The following is a 6,160-nucleotide window of genomic DNA, read 5'->3' as shown; positions in this document are numbered from 1 at the left end:
TGATTGGGCTGATCCACATCTTCGGGGTTCATGTTTTTATTGCGTGGATTACGAGCGCGCGGACTAAATGTGTAGTGGTGGTGGTGGTGGAGTATGTGGAGTGGTCTGCGAGTGGGTGTGACACTGGCTGGCTGGCTGCCTGGCTGGCTGACTGGCTGGCTGGCTGGCTGGCTGGCTGACTGGCTGTCTATCTCTGTCTCTGTCTATCTCTCTGTCTATCTCTGTCTCTGTCTATCTCTCTCTCTATCTCTGTCTCTGTCTATCTCTGTCTCTGTCTATCTCTGTCTCTGTCTATCTCTGTCTCTGTCTATCTCTGTCTCTGTCTATCTCTGTCTCTGTCTATCTCTGTCTCTGTCTATCTCTCTCTCTGTCTATCTCTCTCTCTGTCTATCTCTCTCTCTCTCTCTCTCTCTCTCTCTCTCTCTCTCTCTCTCTCTCTCTCTCTCTCTCTCTCTCTCTCTCTCTCTCTCTTTCTTTTGCTCTTGCTTGTGGCTGCCCCCTTGACCTGTGGCTGCCCCCTTGACCCGTGGCTGCCCCCTTGACCCGTGGCTGCCCCCTTGACCTGTGGCTGCCCCCTTGACCTGTGGCTGCCCCCTTGACCCGTGGCTGCCCCCTTGACCCGTGGCTGCCCCCTTGACCCGTGGCTGCCCCCTTGACCCGTGGCTGCCCCCTTGACCCGTGGCTGCCCCCTTGACCCGTGGCTGCCCCCTTGACCCGTGGCTGCCCCCTTGACCCGTGGCTGCCCCCTTGACCCGTGGCTGCCCCCTTGACCCGTGGCTGCCCCCTTGACCCGTGGCTGCCCCCTTGACCCGTGGCTGCCCCCTTGACCCGTGGCTGCCCCCTTGACCCGTGGCTGCCCCCCTTGACCCGTGGCTGCCCCCTTGACCCGTGGCTGCCCCCTTGACCTGTGGCTGCCCCCTTGACCCTGTTTGATGATTATCCCTGACCTGTCCTCTCTTGACCTTTGACCACCAACTTGACCTTTGACCACCAACTTGACCTTTGACCACCAACTTGACCTTATGGCCTCGTATATGTTCTGCTTAGCAACTAAACTTTTATTTTACATTTTTCCAAATAGAAAAGAAAAAATATTTGCCTTTACAAAAAGACATTTGGAATGTTCTAAAGCTGTTTAAATACTTATTGTGGATAAAACAGTGAGATATGCCCTTTTGAGAGTCATTTAGAAACAGAAAATTGCACACTTTCAATTTTGAAATAGAAAATGGTAAGGAGGCTCTAAATTAAGAACGAGTGCCACTGACATGTACACCAGTTGATTGACAGTTGAAGGGAGAGAGACCAAGGGCCAGATTCACGAAGCAGTTACGAAAGTACTTACGAACGTGCACATCTTTCCTCAATCTTTGACGCCTTTGGTTAAATTTATTAAACAGTTTACAAGCTTCCCAACTTGCCAATCAACTGTTGTTATTGTTATAAACAGCCTCCTGGTGTTTCGGAGCTCATTAACTGTTTAATAATTGTAAACAAAGCCGCCAAAGATTGAAAAAAGATATACAGGTTCGTTAGTGCTTGCGTAACTGCTTTGTGAATCTGGCCCCAGAGAGCCATTACACAACCCTCACGCAAGCACAACTAGGTGAGTACAGTGCTGGAGAACACAATCAGGATGAGAACACCGGAAGAACATAGGTTTTGGGAAGGAAATGTTATGCCTGAAAAGCTTGATAAAAAAAAAAATCTATGTCAAGGACCCCCACAAAACGAAATAAGAGATGGCTAGATAAGCTGCATCTTCCAGGACTGTCATGAAACATTTGCTATAAACTATATATTCAGGAAACTACATACACGTCAGGAACGGTTAGGCTTCAAAAACCTACACTCGGTTTTTTTTAACAAATATATTGAAAGCGCTGACGTACTCACACACCTGAAGCCAGATATGACGGACGTAAACATCAGTCACACACTGACACAGGTGTGTGTGAGACAGACAGACAGACAGACAGACATGGATCACCTATATAGCAACGTCTAAACTCACTTAATCCGCAAAAGAATAGCGAGTCGCCGCCCGTTTCGTCACACTTAAAACAGTTGACCTTTGACCTCGCTAACTGTGTGTTCGGGGGGTCCTTGCTCTAATTCCTAGTCATTTCTCAACTCTCGGCAGACTAAACGTTCCAGCGTACATTCACTCAAGCCCGAGTGATCCCCAGAGTGCCAGGGAGAGGTTGAGAGAGTGCCGGCTGAACTACTGACCCCTCAGACACAAACTTCCCTACAAGTATCAATAGATTTTCTTGAAACCTACACCTGCCCTCGCCACAATCTACACCTGCCCTCGCCACAATCTACACCTGCCCTCGCCACAATCTACACCTGCCCTCGCCACAATCTACACCTGCCCTCGCCACAATCTACACCTGCCTCGCCACAATCTACACCTGCCCTCGCCACAATCTACACCTGCCCTCGCCACAATCTACACCTGCCTCGCCACAATCTACACCTGCCCTATCTTGAGGTTATCTTGAGATGATTTCGGGGCTTTTTTTTTTTTTTTTAGTGTCCCCGCGGCCCGGTCCTAGGCCAGGCCTCCACCCCCAGGAAGCAGCCCGTGACAGCTGACTAACTCCCAGGTACCTATTTACTGCTAGGTAACAGGGGCATTCAGGGTGAAAGAAACTTTGCCCATTTGTTTCTGCCTTGTGCGGGAATCGAACCCGCGCCACAGAATTAAGAGTCCTGCGCGCTATCCACCAGGCTACGAGGCCCTCGCCACAATCTACACCTGCCCTCGCCACAATCTACACCTGCCCTCACCACAATCTACACCTGCCCTCGCCACAATCTACACCTGCCCTCGCCACAATCTACACCTGCCCTCGCCACAATCTACACCTGCCCTCGCCACAATCTACACCTGCCCTCGCCACAATCTACACCTGCCCTCGCCACAATCTACACCTGGCCTCGCCACAATCTACACCTGGCCTCGCCACAATCTACACCTGCCCTCGCCACAATCTACACCTGCCTCGCCACAAAACACACCTGCCTCGCCAAATTAACTTCCCCTTTCTTCTCACCGTCAAACTGAACACATCACAACACATTTCATCAGACTTCCCACAGTTTTTTAAGATTTTTTTGGGCTTAATTTCAACGTATATATATATATTTTTCTCTTCCACATTTTTGCGTCAGAAAATAGCAGTCATTACCTGCCACTCTTGGCAGCTTTCCTTCTCAATTACGGGATCAGACTTCTCATGATACGGAACTTTCTAAAATAGAAAATAGTTTGGGTTTTCCTGTGGCATCTGGTGGTGATGGGGTCGTAGTGTCTTGTTGTTGTGTAGTCCAGTGTCTTGCCACGTGGGGCTTGTGGGGGTTGGTTGCTTGCTAATGTTAGCAGGATTGTCTTGTAGTGGCTTGTTTGGGTACCGTCTGTCTGTCTCTGCTTCTTTCTCTGTCTCTCTGTCTGTCTCTGTCTGTCTGTCTCTCTCTCTGTCTCTCTCTGTCTCTGTCTCTCTGTCTCTGTCTCTCTCTGTCTCTCTCTCTCTCTGTCTCTCTCTCTCTCTCTCTCTCTCTGTCTCTCTCTCTCTCTCTCTGTCTCTCTCTCTCTCTCTCTCTCTCTCTCTCTCTCTCTCTCTCTCTCTCTCTGTCTCTGTCTCTGTCTGTCTGTCTCTCTCTCTCTCTCTCTCTCTCTCTCTCTCTCTCTCTCTCTCTCTCTCTCTCTCTCTCTCTCTCTCTCTCTCTCTCTCTGTCTCTGTCTCTGTCTGTCTCTCTCTCTCTCTCTCTCTCTCTCTCTCTCTCTCTCTCTCTCTCTCTCTCTCTCTGTCTGTCTGTCTGTCTGTCTGTCTGTCTGTCTGTCTGTCTGTCTGTCTCTCTCTCTCTCTCTCTCTCTCTCTCTCTCTCTCTCTCTCTCTCTCTCTCTCTCTCTCTCTCTCTCTCTCTCTCTCTCTCTTTCCTTTCAGGGTCGTTAGGTCCAGGTCCTCAGCATCCTGAGCAGTTCTGGGACGAATCTTGTTGCAAAAATCATTACCTTCAGACATGATTTTTTTGGTTTGTGCAGGATTATGCAACGCCGAGGTTGTATATACTGCAAGGCTGGCCTTTAAGACGGTGTTGTACAGTGTTGTAAGTGCGTCCTTATTAAGTGCGCACTTAGAACACTAAGTGCTCTACTTAGAACACTAAGTGTTCTAAGGCAGGTGTTCTGATAAGAACACCATTCTTATTAGAATGGTGTTCTCATGTTCACCAAATCCTCTTAAAATAAGCTGTTCCTCTTGACTCTTGGTCCTGTTCTCTTGAGGTTGTTCCCGATAATTGTCTAAAATTACTCAACTACCCCGTCAATTCTGGATGAAGCAATTATATAGGTAAACAAGACATCAGTGCCTCTGATGAAGAGGGTGTGCCAATTATATTCACCTAGTTGTGCTTGCGGGGGGTTAAGCTCTGGCTCTTTGGTCCCGCCTCTCAACTGTATTTAGGTCGGGGGTGAAATGTCGAAATCACAAAGGGATGGAAGGGCGAGTCCGCCTGAGGGGTTGTGAGTGGTTTAAAAGGTTATTCTTGGTTGTTACTGCAAGGGCGCCGGAAGTTATTAGTCTTGGTGCTCCGCTTACACGCGTCTCAAGGCTCTCCTCAGCTCCTGAAGTATACCCTTTAAGCTCTATTTACTACCTGCCCGGAGGCACTCACAGGATCATAAACACCACAAAAGTGTCTTAACTCATTTGACCCACCTTGGTCCATCTTGGTCCACCGTGGTCCACCGTGGTCCATCTTGGTCCATCTTGGTCCATCTTGGTCCACCGTGGTCCACCTTGGCCCATCTTGGTCCACCTTGGTCCACCGTGGTCCACCTTGGCCCACCTAATTTTACCAAGTGGTTCTCTCCGATAACGTAACTACAGTTAACGCCTAAGTTGATCGTGCCTCCGAGGCAATCGTTAGTTTCTTGTTCTGGATGGTCGAGGACGACCACCCGGAGGTCCTGGATGGTCGAGGACCACCACCCGGAGGTCCTGGATGGTCGAGGACGACCACCCGGAGGTCCTGGATGGTCGAGGACCACCACCCGGAGGTTCTGGATGGTCGAGGACCACCACCCGGAGGTCCTGGATGGTCGAGGACGACCACCCGGAGGTCCTGGATGGTCGAGGACCACCACCCGGAGGTCCTGGATGGTCGAGGACGACCACCCGGAGGTCCTGGATGGTCGAGGACGACCACCCGGAGGTCCTGGATGGTCGAGGACCACCACCCGGAGGTCCTGGATGGTCGAGGACCACCACCCGGAGGTCCTGGATGGTCGAGGACCACCACCCGGAGGTCCTGGATGGTCGAGGACCACCACCCGGAGGTCCTGGATGGTCGAGGACCTCCACCCGGAGGTCCTGGATGGTCGAGGACGACCACCCGGAGGTCCTGGATGGTCGAGGACCTCCACCCGGAGGTCCTGGATGGTCGAGGACCTCCACCCGGAGGTCCTGGATGGTCGAGGACGACCACCTGGAGGTCCTGGATGGTCGAGGACCACCACCCGGAGGTCCTAGATGGTCGAGGACGACCACCTGGAGGTCCTGGATGGTCGAGGACGACCACCTGGAGGTCCTGGATGGTCGAGGACCACCACCCGGAGGTCCTGGATGGTCGAGGACCTCCACCTGGAGGTCCTGGATGGTCGAGGACCACCACCCGGAGGTCCTGGATGGTCGAGGACGACCACCTGGAGGTCCTGGATGGTCGAGGACGACCACCTGGAGGTCCTGGATGGTCGAGGACCACCACCCGGAGGTCCTGGATGGTCGAGGACGACCACCTGGAGGTCCTGGATGGTCGAGGACCACCACCTGGAGGTAGTGGAAGGGCCTGGAAGACAAAAGAGCCCGGGAGACATGATCACCACATACAAAATTCTCAGGGGAATTGACAGGGTAGACATGGATTATTTAACACAGGTGATACACGCACAAGGGATCACAAGTGAAAGCTCAGTGCCCAAATGAGCCACAGAGACATTAGAAAGAACTTTTTCAGTGTCAGAGTAGTTAACAAATGGAATGCCTTAGGCAGTGATGTGGTGGAGGCTGACTCCATACACAGTTTCAAATGTAGATTTGATAGAGCCCAGTAGGCTCAGGAATCTATACACCTGACGGGAATCTGATTG

The 6,160-nt window shown here is 51.6% G+C and overlaps 1 protein-coding gene across 1 annotated transcript in view; it reads left to right on the top strand.

Annotated features, from left to right (window-relative positions):
- Nucleotides 1–6,160, top strand: part of LOC123763305 (general transcription factor 3C polypeptide 3) — a 627,296-nt gene that overhangs the window by 135,337 nt on the left and 485,799 nt on the right. The gene's annotated exons all lie outside the window — the stretch shown is intronic.

This window comes from Procambarus clarkii, chromosome 49, assembly GCF_040958095.1.
Source record: "Procambarus clarkii isolate CNS0578487 chromosome 49, FALCON_Pclarkii_2.0, whole genome shotgun sequence".
NCBI lineage: Eukaryota > Metazoa > Arthropoda > Malacostraca > Decapoda > Cambaridae > Procambarus > Procambarus clarkii.
This window is presented reverse-complemented; position numbering and strand designations above follow the sequence as displayed.